The sequence below is a fragment of the Mauremys reevesii genome, linkage group 1 (genome assembly GCF_016161935.1).
Source record: "Mauremys reevesii isolate NIE-2019 linkage group 1, ASM1616193v1, whole genome shotgun sequence".
NCBI classification, from domain to species: Eukaryota; Metazoa; Chordata; order Testudines; family Geoemydidae; genus Mauremys; species Mauremys reevesii.
The window spans coordinates 112,938,730-112,955,518 of NC_052623.1; the positions used below are offsets into that span (position 1 = coordinate 112,938,730).

The following is a 16,789-nucleotide window of genomic DNA, read 5'->3' on the forward strand; positions in this document are numbered from 1 at the left end:
GCCCCAAATCCTGCCCGTGTTCTCCCTACCACTCCCTGCTCCTCTCTTCTTGTGCCTGCCCCTCTCCCTTCATCCTGGAGATTGTACCTGTTCCTATCCTATTACAAGGACTGTACAATAATTTTAGAAACTGTAGACCTTTGAATAAGGCATAAAAATAAAGCAATCTGTGGTCATTAAAATTTCAGCTTTATTTTACTTTATAGTTCCTGCATATTCATACTTGAGATGTTGGTACATTAACTAGAACGTTCTTCAGTGCAAACATTTTTAGGTAAGTGCCGGTCTAACATTTTCACACTGCTGTAGAATAAGTGCTTCTTGTAGGAAGTTCATCTTACTGGTTCAAATGGAGTGGCATTGTCTGCGAATTCTCATTTTGAAATTATTGCACTGTTTTGTTTTGTTTTTTGTTATGCCACAAGATGTGAAGTCCACAATATTTATGTTTCTGATTGTCAGTCTTTCCTTCATAGAGATGTATGAGTGAAGACAAATGGACAACTTATTTCGTTGAATCAATAGAGGCATATTATCACAGCAAGATTGTAAAATACAGGTATTGTACACCTGAATTATAGAGTACAAAAATGAAACTGCCATGTGCTGTGTGTCACAGCAGGTAACTAATATCAACAAAGTACCAAAAACTATGTTCAAATAACATTGTATGGGTCTAACTTCAACCCACAAAAGCAAGGCAATTCAAAGTTAAGGCTTAAGCTCTATCTTTAACCCACTCTGCTGAGCTTTGGAATTGCAATATAACTAAGGCTGAATTCTAATCTCAAGTGTATATAGGTACGTGTTGCTCTGCATCTCAAAAATCTGCTGTTTTATTTGTGTGCAGATGCATACTGGGCCATACTATACCCGGTAAAGATACCATCTACTAATAGCATTAAAATATTGTTTACTTTTACCTAGGTCAGAAATGTATTTTGTGAACATTAGGGCAAACTATGAAACATGTCAAATGGAGCAAGTGTTTGGGAGGAGTGAGGTTTGGGTGGGTGGAGATTATATATTATATATTGGTGGTGAGATGGATGATAATTTTATGGAGGCAGAGGTGGGAAAGTTGTTTTGTGCATTAACTTCTTGTCCAAAGGAAAACAATTGGTTGCTGTTGCAATCCAACAAAGAAGCAGAAAGCTGTCTTACTTAAAGGGATGCCAAGAGCATGCAAGAGATGTTATGTTTCATGTTGAAAAATCAAAGTTATACTGCTTTTCATCCAGAGAATCTCAAAGATATTAATGAACTCAAGGTAAGGAATCACTTCTCCCACCACCAAAGTTGTGGCCCTGTGTGTGTGGAACATGGCAGCTCTTAACAAATATCACACAGCCGTTTAGCACAGGAAGTGAAGAATCCCAAATCCAGCTGAACTACAATGGGGAGTATAGGTAGACATAATGTAATCTGGGAATTCAGCCAGAACACCTGGTCTACCACACCTGCTATTATAAAGTACAATACATACCAATGTAGCTGAGATTAGATTTCAGATCTGAAAATGGGTTTTGCATGCGGAAATTTAGCACCTGCAGTAGCCACATATTAGGGTTGTGGCTTTTAGCCACTGGCTGGAACAGAGGGCAGCACAGATCCACATTATCCAGGGGGAACTATACCTCAAAAGCAGGGAATTGCCCTTAGCAGCCCAGAATGCCAGCGACTGTGCAAGTTCCCCATCCTGAAAGATGTTGCAAACAGCTCTTTCTAATGCAGCTGGCAATATAATAGGCTAGTGCAGGGGACGGGGCTTCCGGTTTGCATCAGACTGAAGACCTACCAAAAATGTCTTTACTTTTTTATACACTAAGAGCACAAACACATAACTGGTGACTGAAGTAAGTGTCTAGCTTTTGAGTACAAATTAGTTTATAGTACACTTGTTTTCAGAATGGATAGCATCTCATTGCATGAGTCGGCCCTTTGAAATCAGTGGCACAGATTGTAGGGCAAGGTGTTATTCAGTACAGCTAAGGGGATCAAAATCTGGCCCAGGATGATATTTTTACAAGCCTGAAAGCACAGGTTCTTGAATATATGCCATATATTTTCTTGTTCTAATAAGAACACACAAGAAGGGTGTGGTCTAAGCATCAGACTGGGAGCAGCAAGGAATAAAATAATAATAATAAAGATATACTTATCTCCTAGAACTGGAAGGGACCCTGAAGGGTCATTGAGTCCAGCCTCCTGCCTTTACTAGCAGGACCAAGTACACATTTTTGCCCCAGACCCCTAAGTGACCCCCTCAATGATTGAACTCACAACCCTGGGTTAAGGATACCAATGCTCAAGCCACTGAGCTATCCCTTCCCCAATAGCTAGATTGTGTCATAAAGACATAGTCTCTTTGAAAAGAGGAGGAACTTGTCACTAAGAGCCATAATTCCCTGTCTGCTCCCTGGGGTGCAACATGTGCATATGTTATTAATTTACTGCTGGGATAGGCCAACAGGAATTTAATACAGATAACCCTGCAGCAGCTCAGCTGCACCACACAAGTGGGAGTCGGAAATTCTTTTCCCCACCTACTTGCTCTAAGGGGGTTTTATCCTGTAACAGCTACACACGGCCCTAGACCTTGATCCAAGATCACAAGTCTTATTCAGGCAAGAACATAAGAATGGCCATACTAGGTCAGATGTATGGTCCATCTAGCCTAGTGTCCTGCCTTCCAACAATGACTGGTGCCAGATGCTTCAGAGGGAACAAACAGCACAAGGCAATATATTGCGTGATCCATCCCTGTCAATGATGTCAGCCAGTCCCAGCTTCTGTGGTGAGAGGGCTTGCTTCCCTTTTCTGTTCTGCTCCGCCAAGTAAGAGGCAAGCACCGTCAAGCTCTCTATATTTGTAAAGCATAAAGCACAGGTGGCTCTGGACTTGACTGAGTAACTCTAGGTATTACCGCAATATAAATTAAAACCTGGTAGTGGTATGCATTGAAAATAGGGTGACCAGATTTCCTGATTTTATAGGGACAGTCACGATTTTTTAGTCTTTTTCTTATATAGCCTCCTATTGCCCCCACACCTCCTGTCCCAATTTTTCACACTTGCTGTCTGGTCACCCTAATTGAAAATGTATTTGTTTCTACACTTCCTTGATTTCTCTCAAACCATTCTAACCCGGGCGGGGCGGCTAGCGCAAGCAGGTGCTTGGGGCGGGGGGGGGGGGGCGCGGGTCGGGGGCTTTGTGGAGCTCCCGGGCCGCATGGCGCGGCGCAGGTCCGGAGCGGCCGCCGGGGCGCTGGACCTGCGCAGGCATGGCGGTCCCGGCCCCCTCCCAGTCCGCAGCTCCTCCGCTGCAGGGGCCGCGGGCGCGCGCGCGGTGGTCCGGGGTCCGACCTGGCGCGCATGCGCAGGCAGGGGCTCAAGAGGGAGGCGGGAAGGAGGGGACGGGGAGGGGGGGGGGAGGGCGCGCGCGCGCGCGCGCTGCTTGGGGCAACGTGATTTGTAGAGCCGCCCCTGATTCTAACATCAGTTTCCCAATGAGATTAGTTTTTTTGTAGAGGATCCTAGAAAACACTGAAGGCCTCAGAGCTGAATAAACTGTTTATTAAGAAATAGAGATGTTAAAAAATAAAAAGCAACTGTTTATTGCTTCAAGTATTATAGCAGCATACTCTGCGAGAGAGATCACAGAAGAGTCTTTTGTGTCAGTTTTATTTTGAACCCCTTTTGCGGCTGACTATGGGAAGAGATTAGTTCACTGCTAATTGTGCTGTTGGTTTTGTGATCCTATGAAAACCCCCTAAAAGTCTGCATGCAAAACCAGTGAGGTAGAACATGTTTGACAAGCTTAGCTCCAACATGACCGATGTAGCAGGAAAAGATTTTAAAATCATTGCCTCTCTTCAGTAACAATAGTACATACAAGTGTTTACAAGAGGATTAAAAGCTGCTTTGGTGAGTTGTATTAAAGATTCCTTTATCAGACAAGTTTTACTGAAAAACCTGTTGGAGCACTATTCGACTAACCAGATTCACACAGAAATGGGTTATTTTATTTACTTTATTTCACTTGCTTTAAAAAAGTGCATAATGTATTGGTCAGATATACATCATGGCTATAATAAGCCCTACCTATTAATAACCTGTCCAATTACAACCACAACAGCAAAATAACCCACAAGCTACGACCCCTAGCACCTGGTAATTAAAATTGCTAATCACCAGCAATTATCTGGCAGAGCTTTATAGCCAAGGGAAACAGTTTGACCCTTTGCCCATTGAAAGAAGAATGTTTGCTGTCTATTGATAAGCGCTTAGGAAAGCTGTGTGCAGCTCCCATCCATTAAGTGGCTACTAATAGGAAGTCAACAAAAGAGCTTTGACATCTGTGGTGGGTACTTCTACCAGGCCAGGCTTGAGAGCACAGGTGTTTGATGTGCCCTTGCCAAAGAACATACACAGGAGAAGGAAAGTTTTCTAAAAACTAAACTGTCCCACATTTCAAAGCTGGCGTCTCCAGTCGTAAAGAGTAACTGCAATCAGATTCAAGCACAGAGATTAAAATAGTTACATAGCGGTTTTCAGGAGCTGCTGTTTGCTAAGAGGAATATTTTTAAAGTATAAAGAGTTACGAAGTCATTTTAGGTTAATTTGTGTAAAACTCATACATCTTTTCTATTAGAAATATATTTTCTGCTTTTATTAAGCACTCAGTAAAAGACAGCAAAAATGTTGCTTTATTGTTATTTCCTAGTCTCAAGGAGAGAGAGCTTGAAATAATATTCTTCCCATAGGATGCTATTATGACTCTGGCTGTAAAGTATTCTGCTATTGTTAGAGCTCAAAGAAGCAGTTGCTAAAGCTTCTTCAAACTGCAGCAAACAAGTCCATTAAAGCTCCAGAACTCACTGGTGTCTCCTCTGAAAAAGGCTGGATAAAAAGATCAACTTCTTCCCAAAAAAGGTTTAAAAAAATATTGCAAACTTTTAATGAAGAAATGACTAAAAAATCTGCCAGGACAAAAGCATCACTTAGCCACTGAGAGTTCAAATTGCTCCAAGAATAAGAACTAATAGAAAGGGTGAAGCCAGGAGCTGAGGTTGTTCAGAATCAAACCACAATAGCGTGATCTTCTCATTCTAAAATGTGTTTTTGTTTTTGGGCTGGGGGGGCGAGGGCACTGCTCAGGCACCTATAAGCTGAAGTCTCAATATCAAAGAAACAAGGAGTGAAGAAACAATTCCAACAAACACTTTCACAGAGATCGAGAAATAGTGATGACTGCTGATTTATATAGTACCGTTCATTGCATAGGATCTCAAAGCACTTTACAACTTTACACTTATAAGCAAGATTCAGGCATGAAACTACTTATGGCAATGTGTGTCCATCAAAAAAAAAAAAAAGCCCAACAGCGTAGAAGGTAGCTCCAGCTGCTGATTCTTCATAGTTTCTATTCATTGTTTCCACCCAGGCATCCTCTATCTGATTTCCCATGGCACATGCCTAGGACTGTATTTTCTGCAGACCTGAACCATTAGGAAGGCTACAACCATCTTCTCACCAATGCATTACTCCCAGTTTCTTTGGGACAAGTACTCCAATAGAAAGTGCAAGCCCACTCTGTTCCTCACCATAACCACCACACTTGTGGTCTTCAACAACGTTCTGCTCCAGCACACTATCATTCCATCTCCTTCAGACACCCCAGTAATGCTGGCTTTCACCACTTGTCACTGACTCACTGTTGCCACTTGCTTTTAATTCACTTGTTTTTGTGCTAACTGATTTGTACTTCCATATAGTCCTTCACTGTGCCACCTGCTTCAATCCTTTTGATCCTTGTCTCTACCCACTCATACCCTATCCCTGCCCATTGCCTACTCTCTCTGTTCCCATCCATCCCATCCACTACACACATGCCCCTCATTACTCTTACCACAGCTCTATATCTACTGCACACCAAGACAGCCTGTGAACACTGATCTGTATTTAAGATTCCACCAAGTTCAACTCTTGGCTAGCATGAGCATCTCTTTGTTATTTTCATTCTACCTGCCTTCTTATCGCTTCACACTGAGTCATGTTAGACTTATTTCTTAGACACAGGGACCCTGTCTTTTGTACATATGGTGGCCAGCCCATTTGAGCATTTAAATAAATGATTGGCATTTCACTAGCATTGATGACTTTTACCCCACATAATTTGTATTATCATAGCACCTAGAAGCCCTACTCATTGAACCACTCCCTACTAATGCTGGTTGGGATTTTAGGTGAGCTTTTTAAGTCTAGGTTTCAATTAAGTTTCCATGGAAAATTTTCAAACTCTCCAATCCATAGACTTTCTTCCCATATAGAAAATAAAAGTCTGTTCTATATTGCACTTTGTCATGAGCATAGCTTATTAGTCAGACTCCAACTCCTGATGACAGTGCAACAGCCTGGGATCCTCATCCATTCTTTGTAAGCTCACAACATTGAAATCGCAGGGCCAGATTATTGCTGGTGAAAAAATTTCAGACAGGCCAACATGGAAACTAAAGTCAGTGAAGTTGCACACCAGGGATGGATTTGGCCCTGTGACAGGGTTTACAAACCCTGAGCTAAGGCCAAGACAGGGAAAGGGCTGGAGCAGCATTGGGCTAAGGATGCCCAGCCCCGCAGGAAGCTTCAGCAGCCCCAGGTGAGTGGGAAAGAAAGAGGCCATTTCTTGAAGGAGCACTACTCTGCAGCAACAAGAGAAAGCTTCTACTGAGGAGATCTAAGTCTTCACCCACCCCTCCAACCCCAAGGAACAAGGGCTTGAGAAGGCTGCAGGCATCAACCCTAGATGGTGAGAAAATGGAAGGAAAGACTAAGTCCACTAGAACCATGCCCCAAACTGAGATGTAGCAGTGATAGAAAGTAGTCCAGGGGAGATGAACCAGGGGGCTGGCAGAACTCAGGCTGGTCCATGCCATTTCACTTGTAGGGCTGGGTCCCAGTTGAGAGGGAGGCTCCAAGTCCCTCTAGCCACCCTGGAGCTATGACCCCTGGCCCCAAGAAGGGCAGAGCTAGGGGTTACCATCAAAGAGGCCAGTCCAGCTAAGACCCCATCCAAAGGGCTGGGACAACTTGAACTAACAGAAAAGCTGGAATTGGAGGCCCAGACCAATAGGTCTGCTGACTAAACAAAGCACCCTACCACAGGCCCCTAATATCCAAATCAAGAGAGGAAAAAGGGTTTTGCCTACAAATGCCAGTATTTCTTGGATTCTAATGTTCACATCCTTCTGTGTTTCCAGTTATATGTAGGTCCATTGTATGTTAATCTGCTCACATGTGTCTGTGTTCTATACATTATAGACTAGGTTATACCTAATGGCAACTCCCTTGTTTAGCTGATGTAATGGAAGATGAACTAGGAAAGGGGAAGCAAGAACAGATTTATTTTATTCACTCAATAATAATATTGAGTGTATTAAATACCACTAGATTTTACAAGCAAACAACCAACCTATTCTAGTCACTACCCAAGTTAAAGGTGTCTGCAACACATGGTATGTCCACTACCTTTAATTGAACGTTTAATTTTAGCTCTATTGTCCAAAACTACAATCTGGTGGAAAGGTCACTAGGGTTAAGCCAGTCAGCTGTTTCTTTGTCAAGTTAATGTATGAGGTTGTCAGGAGTATATGGTTCTTTTCTGGGTGGGGGAAGCAAAGCCAGGAAATAATAAATTCATTCACCTATAAAGGCTGTGTGGCCTAGAAAATTAGCAGCTAGAGCAGGAGGAGGCCTAAATCACAAGTCCCTAGTGTATGGATTTACAAAATGTGCACATTTGTACATCTCAGGGCACAGGTACAAAGATTACAGAACCACAAACAATTATACAAAGAGAAAGCCCCAAAACAAATTAACAACTTACCCATTCTAACTTCAGGTGAAAGCCTGAGACTAGAGAGATGAGTGGACCCTAACAGTCAAAGGGACTATGAGGCCACCTGGGGAAGTGAATTCCACAGTCAAAAGCTCTCCACTGAGGATGCCTTGCTACAGTCTCCCAGACAATTAAGTCTAGATACTCTTAGCTCATGTGCCCCAGCCTGACCTCTACCATCATGGCAGCTCAGAGGGAGAAAGCGAGAGCAATCCTAAACCATGTAAGGGTTGATTGTGCCATTTAGATAGAGCCCTGCCCTGGGTGTGGGATGTAACTGTATCATCAGAGCAGCTCTGGGAGGCATTCTGTCTCAAAGCCAAATGTCTTCCAGAGCTCCCAGGCATGCAGAAGCTGTGTGCTTGCTACTCCACTCTTCTGTGGGATTCAGCATGCAGCTTGCAAGCGTTTGACCCCCAGTGATATTAAAGTATGATCCTCCTAAGAGTGAATACTGTAATCTAGAGGTCAGAAAGGGCAGGCCTATTGTATGTCCTGCATCTGAAAGAAAAAGTCACAAGTGTCTAGCTAGATGCAGATGAGAGATGGTGCTTTTGCTACCTGTGACTCCACAAGTAGCTGGGGTTCCTAAAACACTCTCAAAATTGCCACCTCTTGGATGAAGGTTAGACAAAGCCTTGTAAAAAGAGAACAGAGCCCACTGCACCATTCTGTCCTTCCTGTATCACCACCTCTATGTCTTACCCAGATTAAACTTCAGCCAACTTGCTTATCGTCCATCTCCCAATCTCTGCCAGCCTCTTGGTAAGAGAAGATACTGTACCATCTGGGCTTCATGAATGAGACAGAGCTGCATATCAGCCTTTTGCTTCCAGAGAACCTCCATGTATTCAGGTGTCATTTGTGTCACTTCAGGAGGTTACTGGGGTGCCCTGAAGTGAGCAGGTGGCAGTGATTCACCCTAGAGAACACACTATCTCCTCCTGGTCGCCAGCTGGGAATAGACAATCAGCCATGCCCAGGCTAGGTTTCTGTCCCTTTCTTCAGGGTTCTGTTTATTGTCTTCACAAGCAGGAAAGAAAAGTGTGCAAAACAGCAAACCATCTGGTCAAGGATTCAGACTGGGGTACTCTGGCATGTGTAGCTAATGGATAGGGCCCTTTCTGACCCCACAGAGTTAAATCATAGGGACTGGCTACAACCTCCTGCTCTGGTTACCAGTCCCCTCTCTCCTGGTTTTCCTCCTTTATATTGTCCAGCTGAGTGTGTGGGGCCAATCATGCAGTGCTGATGGGCTCTGTCAGCTGATTCCTAGCACCTGCCTGCTGGACTGCTCCCTGTTTTCCCTCCCCTCCCCCAAGCTATTAAAGGGGCAGATCACACTGTTACAGTGCCTACTAGAGGAAACTCTCCCCAGCCACAGCTGCTGGGAATACAGGCACTCAAGTCAAAGTGCCCGAAGCCCCACTCTTTCCTCCTGCAGGCTAAGAATTTACACAACCCACTTTGTTGCACTTGAGTGCAGTCACTTGTCTTCTAGACACCCACAATGTACATGAAGCAGTGCCCTCCCCACCCCCATTCACTGGGGTCACCTCAGTTCAACACTTTCCTTAGAACAGGGCACTTAGACCTGTCTATTATAGAACCAAACTGAAGTTTAACAGCTTGAGAAACAGATTCAAATAAAAGCAAGTGTAAGGGTTTGCAAACACAAGGTTAGAATTAAAAGAAAAAAAAACCAACCAACATGTATAGCCTATACCTCTGGCAAGACCTTGTAGTGCTCATAGATCTTAGCTTTCTGAACTAGACCTGCCCTGAGATACCCCTCATTGGCAGCCTCGGCTCTGCAATGGATCACAACTTGGGCCATTTCTTCTGCTCTTATACTGTTACAGACTGTTGTCTCTTACCCTGGGGGGCTCTTCAGAGAGCTCTCCTGGGGTTTGTCTTTTCAATGCTCAAGTCTCCACCTAGTCAAGACTGTAAACAAAAAAGTTTGGTCTCCATTGATGTCCGCTGTTCTCCATGCTCATTGAGTTCTCTCTAAAACCCTGTCTCTCCTCAGGTGACAAGCCTCACTTCAACTGTTTTGCAACCTAACATTCTACATATGTGAAACTATTTCCCATATAAACATCTCAATAACCATGACAATCAGCTAGTTCTTAGCTTCTGGCCGAAAGCACACATGACCCTTTTTAGTGAAATATTGAAAAGATGGTCTGATAAGGGTAATATGCCTGCCAGGGTACATCTGAGTCAGTGCTTGGAGGTGCCCCTGCAAGTTTAGCATTCCCTGTAGCCAGTCTGGTTCCACATCAGTCTGTCACTTTCCATGGCCTTGACCTCCAGCCAGGTCACTATTCAGTCCATTGCCCTTCAAGGGTAAGCAAGAGTGTCCAAAAAGAGGAAACTCAGAAGCTAATGGCCTTCAAGCCTGTCTCCCAACATCTATCTGGAGCTTGTCATTCTTGGCCTCACATACTATTTTTAACTTTCATGCACCTTCTCTTGGTCTGGGAGGAGAGGTAGGGGAACCCAGGCTCACCCTCTCCTCCAGGTTCCAGCCCAGGGATCCTATTTTGGGCTAATAAGGACTATTTCCTGTAGTCATTCTGCCTCTTTCCTGACCTACTCCTACCATCACCCCACTTGTCAACATCTTCACCAGGTCTCTGGACTCTGCAATTCTTCACAACTTCTCCTTAGCCAGCTATGAAGGTGCTTCCTCAAAGACCAGTTCAGGCCTTTTCTGCAGAAGCTGGGTTGTATTGCAAGCAGTCCTCTGTCTCCCGTCTTAACGGCAATCAGTATCTCCCTCCTCCAAACAGAAGTTCCCCCTCAGCCCTCTCCTAGATCTGGAGTTTGAATCTCAGACCTCTTGCCGTGGGCCAGGCGTTTGCCAGTGTCCTTCAGCTGAACACCCAATCTAATTAGCCTTCCTGTCTGGAGAACTCAGCAAAATAGCCATTAGTGTCTCCCCTCCCTGTGAGGGAGAAGACGGGCTTTATGCTGGCCCCTTTCTTCCAGATCATCCCCGATTGGTTGGAGAGTAGGGAGCCTTGCCCCACTCACTCTGCCTGGCCTCAGACCTTTACAGAAACAGTGCCAGTCTTTCTCCCAACCACTACTTATTCCTAAGGATTGCTTTTCTTTGTCTATCCCTACAACTCCTTAGATCCTTGTATATATCTTTACTGGCCTTTCAAAATCCCTAAAAGGCCATGCCTGGTGGTGGGGTGGGCTGACCACTAGACACTACTGCCCTAAAGGGCAAGCCACCCCATCACTGATGGCACAGCAGCCCAAGTCATTTCACTATTGCCCACAGCAGTCTTAGTACACAGTGAAGGGGTGAGAAAACAGCCTTGTATCTCTGTATAGGGGAAGAATGATCCCAAAGCAACTTCTTACTTTTTTGATACCTATGAAAAGGAGTCAGCATGGACTCCTAACTCATAGAACAAGGATAAACAATGAAATTAACTCACGGGGGGGAGCATTATGGCTGACTCTATGGGCAAGATAAGTGGACACAAATCAAGAAATTCTATAAAGAACTTGTAAAAAAATATCAGAGGAACAGTTGTCTCCCCAGTAACCTGGGAGCTACAAGAAACATTGTGGCAGAGAACTCACATTGAAACAACAGGGAGACCTTGTGGCACCTTAGAGACTAAAATTTATTTGGGCATAAGCTTTCGTGGGCTAAAACCCACTTCATCAGATGCATGGAATGGAAAATACAATAAGCAGGTATAAATATATAGCACATGAAAAGATGGGAGTTGCTTTACCAAGTAGGGGGTCAGTGCTAACAAGGCCTATTCAATTAGGGTGGATGTAGCCCATTCCCAACAATTGACAAGAAGAGGGGGAATATCAGAGGGAAAATTATTGTTAGTAGTGTTTTTACTGATACAGACTAACACGGCTACCCCTCTGAAACCTGTAACATTGGAACAGTGACTCTAGACCAGGGGTCGGCAACCTGCAGCACGTGTGCCAAAGGTGGCATGCGAGCCAATTTTGCCTGGCACGTGGCTGCCAGCCAGGGTCCCAGCTGCCAGCCCTGCTCAGCCGACTGCCGGCTGAGTGAACGGAACCCCAGGCCGGCAGGAGGCTGAGCGGGGATGTTGGCCAGGACCCCAGACCGGCGGCAGGTGCACCCCCCGGCTCTCCCCTCACTGCGCTCAGGTTCTGCGGCTCCCGGGACTGTGAGGCACCGGGGAGTGGGGCCCTGAGCCTGCTGCGGGAGGGGTGGCGGCGGCTTATACTCCCAGGAGCTGCAGAGCCCAAGCACGATGAGGGGAGAGCCGGGGGGCACACGGGGACCACCGCCCACATGCATCTGCTGCAGGAGCCCCCCTGGGTGGGGCACCAGGCCATAGCCCGGGCAGGCATGGCCTCTGGCTCCCCCCTCACCGTGCTTGGGTTCTGTGGCTCCTGGAAGTGTGAGCTGCCGCCGCTGCCCCCCTGCAGCTCCCCCCACCCCCTGCTGCCCCAGCACTCCACGTAAAGTTTTGCCTCCACATGGAGCCAGTGTCTGACCGGCATGGGCCTGGTAAGGGGAGTCCCGGGGGGCAGTCAGGGAGCAGGGGGAGGGTTGGATGGGCCGGGAGCTCTGGGGGTCCTGTCAGGGGGTGGGGAGTGGTTGGATGGGGCGTGGGAGTCCTGGGGGTCTGAATAAGGGTTGGGGCAGTCAGGGGACAGGTAGGGGGTAGGCCCTGGGGGGCAGTTAGAGTGGGAGGGGGGTCCCAGGAGGGAGCAGTCAGGGAACAAGGAGCAGCAGTCAGGGGACAAGGAGCACGGGGGGGGTGGTTGGGGGTTCTGACGGGGGCAGTCCTGGTGGGAAGTGGGAGGGAGTGGATGAGGGCAAAGCTAGGGCAGGGCTCTCCCCTCTTTTTTGATTGTTGAAATATGGTAACCCTAGGCAAGGGGGGGGAACTAGGGGGGCGCATGGGGGCTTGCACCTGCATAGATCCACTGCAGCCTGCAGGAGCCCCTGGAGGGGCTCTGGGCCACAGCCTGGGCAGGATGGGTGGGGGGGCACAGCCGTTCCCTGCTAGCAGCGCCGCTGCCTTTGCAGAGCTGCTGGCCCCCTGCTCCGCGCTGGATCCTCCATGGCTGGGGCTCGCTGCTGCCGCAAGTGGCACGCTCTGGCTCTCTGGTGCCTCTGAAAGGCAGCTCCTCCCCACTGAGCTGCTGCAGCAGCCCAAGCCCGGCAAAGCCAGTGAGTGGACTCAGGGCGGTGGCCACTGGGGTGGGGCGGGGAGGGCTCGCAGGGGGGCTGTGTACCCTCCAGGGGAGTTTAGGGGGCAGGGGAGAAACCTAGTCTGGGGAGCAGCCCCTGGGGTCTATAAAGGCTCATTGGGATTTGCGCCTCAATGAACTGATGTGCGGGGGTGGGGGTGGGGGAAGGGGGAGTGCAAGGTGGAAGTTTTGCCTAGGGTGCAAAATATCCTTGCACCGGCCCTGCCCCAGGGAGTGCGTGCCCCCAGGTTAAGAACCACTGCACTAAACTGATAAGATCTGCATTTTAACTTAATTTTAAATGAAGCCTCTTAAACATTTTTAAAAACTTGTTTACTTTACATACAACAATAGTTTATAGACTTAGAGAGAGAGACCTAAAAACATTAAAATGTATTACTGGCACGCAAAACCTTAAATTAGAGTGAATAAATGAAGACTCGGCACACCACTTCTGAAAGGTTGCCGACCTCTGCTCTAGACACTGCAGGCATGCTGTTATTCAGTATTAGAATGTCTCGAGAGCAGTTAATTGTAGCTCTAACATTTATTAAAACAGCAATGAGAACTTGATACAAGAGTTAGCAATCTAGAAGGAAAGAGGCAGTGAGGTGGACCTAGTGTACGTATGCAGAAACATGATCCAAGGCTAAAAGCAGAGGTTAACCTCTCAAGTGGTAAGAGGGCCAGAGTGGCATAAAGAAGCCCTAAAAGCCCCCATTCCCATTCAGATTCTTCCAGCACTGGCACTGCAGAAGCCAGCCTTCCAGTGACCCTGTCGTACACCTTGGCACAGGGCCACATTGGGGCAGGAGGGACATGTCAAGGAAGGGACCAAAGCATGCAACTCTGGTGGAGATTTCAGTCAGCACTGCAGCCGATAGGCCAGTCCAGGGAAGCTACCCCTAACTTAGACAGGGCCTGGCCTCTTCCTATGTATTGACTATGTATTTCTCCAACAACATATCACTTAAGTGCTGTTTTGTTGTTAACAAGATGTAGGGGCAAACACAAATGAACAAAATTTGAATACTTTGTTAGGGCAACATCTCAGATTCCCTATCAAGTTTGGCCCTGGATACAGAGTTACAGCAATACTGTCTTTTTTTAAATTTGGCTTCAATAATCCCTACCTTGACTCTCAGATTCCACGAGCTAGATATCCCATGTCTGCCTAGTGCACAGCAACCAACAAAGAAGGTGGGGGGGAGGGATAGCTCAGTGGTTTGAGCATTGGCCTGCTAAATCCAAGGTTGAGTTCAATCCTTCAGGGGGCCATTTAGGGAAGCGGGGTAAAGATCTGTCTGCTTTGAGCAGGGGGTTGGACTAGATGACCTCCTGAGATCCCTTCCAACCCTGAGATTCTATGATTCATAGCAGCAACTGTAGAGCACTGTTTGTTGTCTGTCTATGCACTGGGCAGAGATTTCACACATCATTCAAAATTTACTCTAGTGAGTCCAAAAAGTCACCACCTTATCCTACCCACATGTTAACACTAAACACATTCAGTTCCTTCTTCCTATTTGCTGAGGAAATTTGTCTGGGAAGCTGGTTGCAGAGAGGTACACAGGCTGGCATTCTTGCTCAGGATCTAGAGGGAAATCAGTTTTAGTAGGATTATTTTAACATTATGGTGGTCACAACCATGAGAGGTTTTTGCAGATCATTAGCAATACTGTAGTATCCCCAGCTATTTCCTATATTAAAAGTATCATGATAGTGTTATCTATTTGCACAGTAAAATGGTAAAAATTTTAAATGGGGACCACAATACTTTTATTCTATAAGCATTTAGAGTAGCACTGGAATATAGGAGCAGCTATAATGGATCAGATCAATAACCCACCTAGTTGGATATTCTGTCTCTGACAGTAGCTAGTATGAAATGATTCAAGATGCAAGAATCTCTGTAATCTGCAATTACAGAATTGTCTACCCATAGGGGATGTGATTTCTTCTTACCATAGAATCATAGAAGACATGGGTGGGAAGAGACCTCTGGAGGTCATCTAGTCCATGTCAGTTAGTGGCTGGCTTATGCCCTGAAGTATGACAGGATAAAAATGGGGCACGGATATAAACTAACTTCTACAGTTACATGAGAGCTCATTATCCATGAAAATGTCTAATCCTTTTTTGAATCCTACTATTCTCTTAGCCTCTATAGGCTTGTGTATATTATGAGTTTTATTATAGCTGACATGATCCTGAACATTACCTTGATCTATACCTATGAATAAATTGTCATTAACATCATGTCAAATAATTTGACTCTTCCCAATCATGTTTGGGCATGACAAAGTTATGTAATTGTGGCACTAAACATCCCTGTATTCACACCTCTACAGTATCATAATAATCAGTGTACAGAGTATGCCCTGCGAGGTACCATTTGAAAACCAATAACTCCCTGATCATTAATATTCTTGAGTGAAGTATGTACATGATGGATATGAAGAGTTATGAATGAATGCTGGAATTAAGAGTAATGTATGTAAATCAAGTATGGCAGGGGGAGTTGTTAAACAGGTCTATCCTAAACAAAGGAATGTCTTTACCTCAGTTTACGTATAAGCAGTAAATAGGCCCATCAATACAGCAGAGGGAGGAGATGGTATGAAACAGAACAGTTTGCATTTAAGCTAACAAGTGGGGGAAGAAAGTCCCATGCTCTTTCTTCAGCACCAGACTCCATGTTCCCTGCAGCTTGAATAAAGTTTATTTTGCTGGGCAACCTTCAGAAAAATCCATTTCAAACATTTACAAGGAACTGAACCTCAAGTGATAGGCAGTTGAATCAACTGATTGTATACAATATTGTTGTATTGTAAAAGTGTACAGAGTAAAGTATTTTCTGAAAGCTAATGACACACTGATTGCTAATATCATTGTGAAATGTATGAACGAATACTATGAGGAAATATGGATACCTAGTGATATTATGCTTCAAAGTCTGTAGCCAAACAGGGAGAAACAGGTTCCCTCCCAGACAGGAGAGAAGGCAAGTGCCTACCTTCTGTATAAGTGTAGTATGGTGGAATCAGAACAATGGAAGCTCCATTTACATACAGAGGGAAGGGAAGAACAGCATGAGGTCATCCTGCCTCTTGAAATAGTCATTTAACTTTGCAAGATATATAAGCAAAGAGAGAAGCATCTTTGATGGGTCCTTCAGGCCAGGGGGTTACTGTCTTTGGAAACTGACTATAGGTGAGAAACTATCTTGAACAAAGCCTGTACCATGCCAGATTAAGTTTTAAACTTTTAGGTGTACTTTTTTGCTTTTATTTGCCTGTAAATCCTTCTCCCTTTATTCCTTTTACTTGGCATCACTTAAATTCTGTCCTCTTAATAAATTTGTTTTATTCTTACTATAAACAAATACAGTGCTGTGTTTAAATGGAAGTATGTTTACCCCAGTTAATAAATAGTGATGTGTTTGTTCCTCTAAAAGGAGGCAAAAACAAGCCCCAAGGTATCTTGAGGCTATATCAATAATGCATTTTTAAAAATCAGATTTCAACAAGCTACTCTCCAATTTCACTGGATGTTCCTTTTATTAAGATAACAGGAACAGCCAATTTTTTTATACCATTCCTTATTTTGAACACTATCTTGTCTCCTTTTGTTTCTCATGTGTTCTAGACAGTTCTAGTTTCCCTCCCTCCCC

At 45.3% G+C, this 16,789-nt stretch overlaps 1 long non-coding RNA gene across 2 annotated transcripts in view; it reads right to left on the minus strand.

Annotated features, from left to right (window-relative positions):
• Positions 1-16,789, minus strand: part of LOC120379848 — an 88,013-nt gene that overhangs the window by 18,627 nt on the left and 52,597 nt on the right. The gene's annotated exons all lie outside the window — the stretch shown is intronic.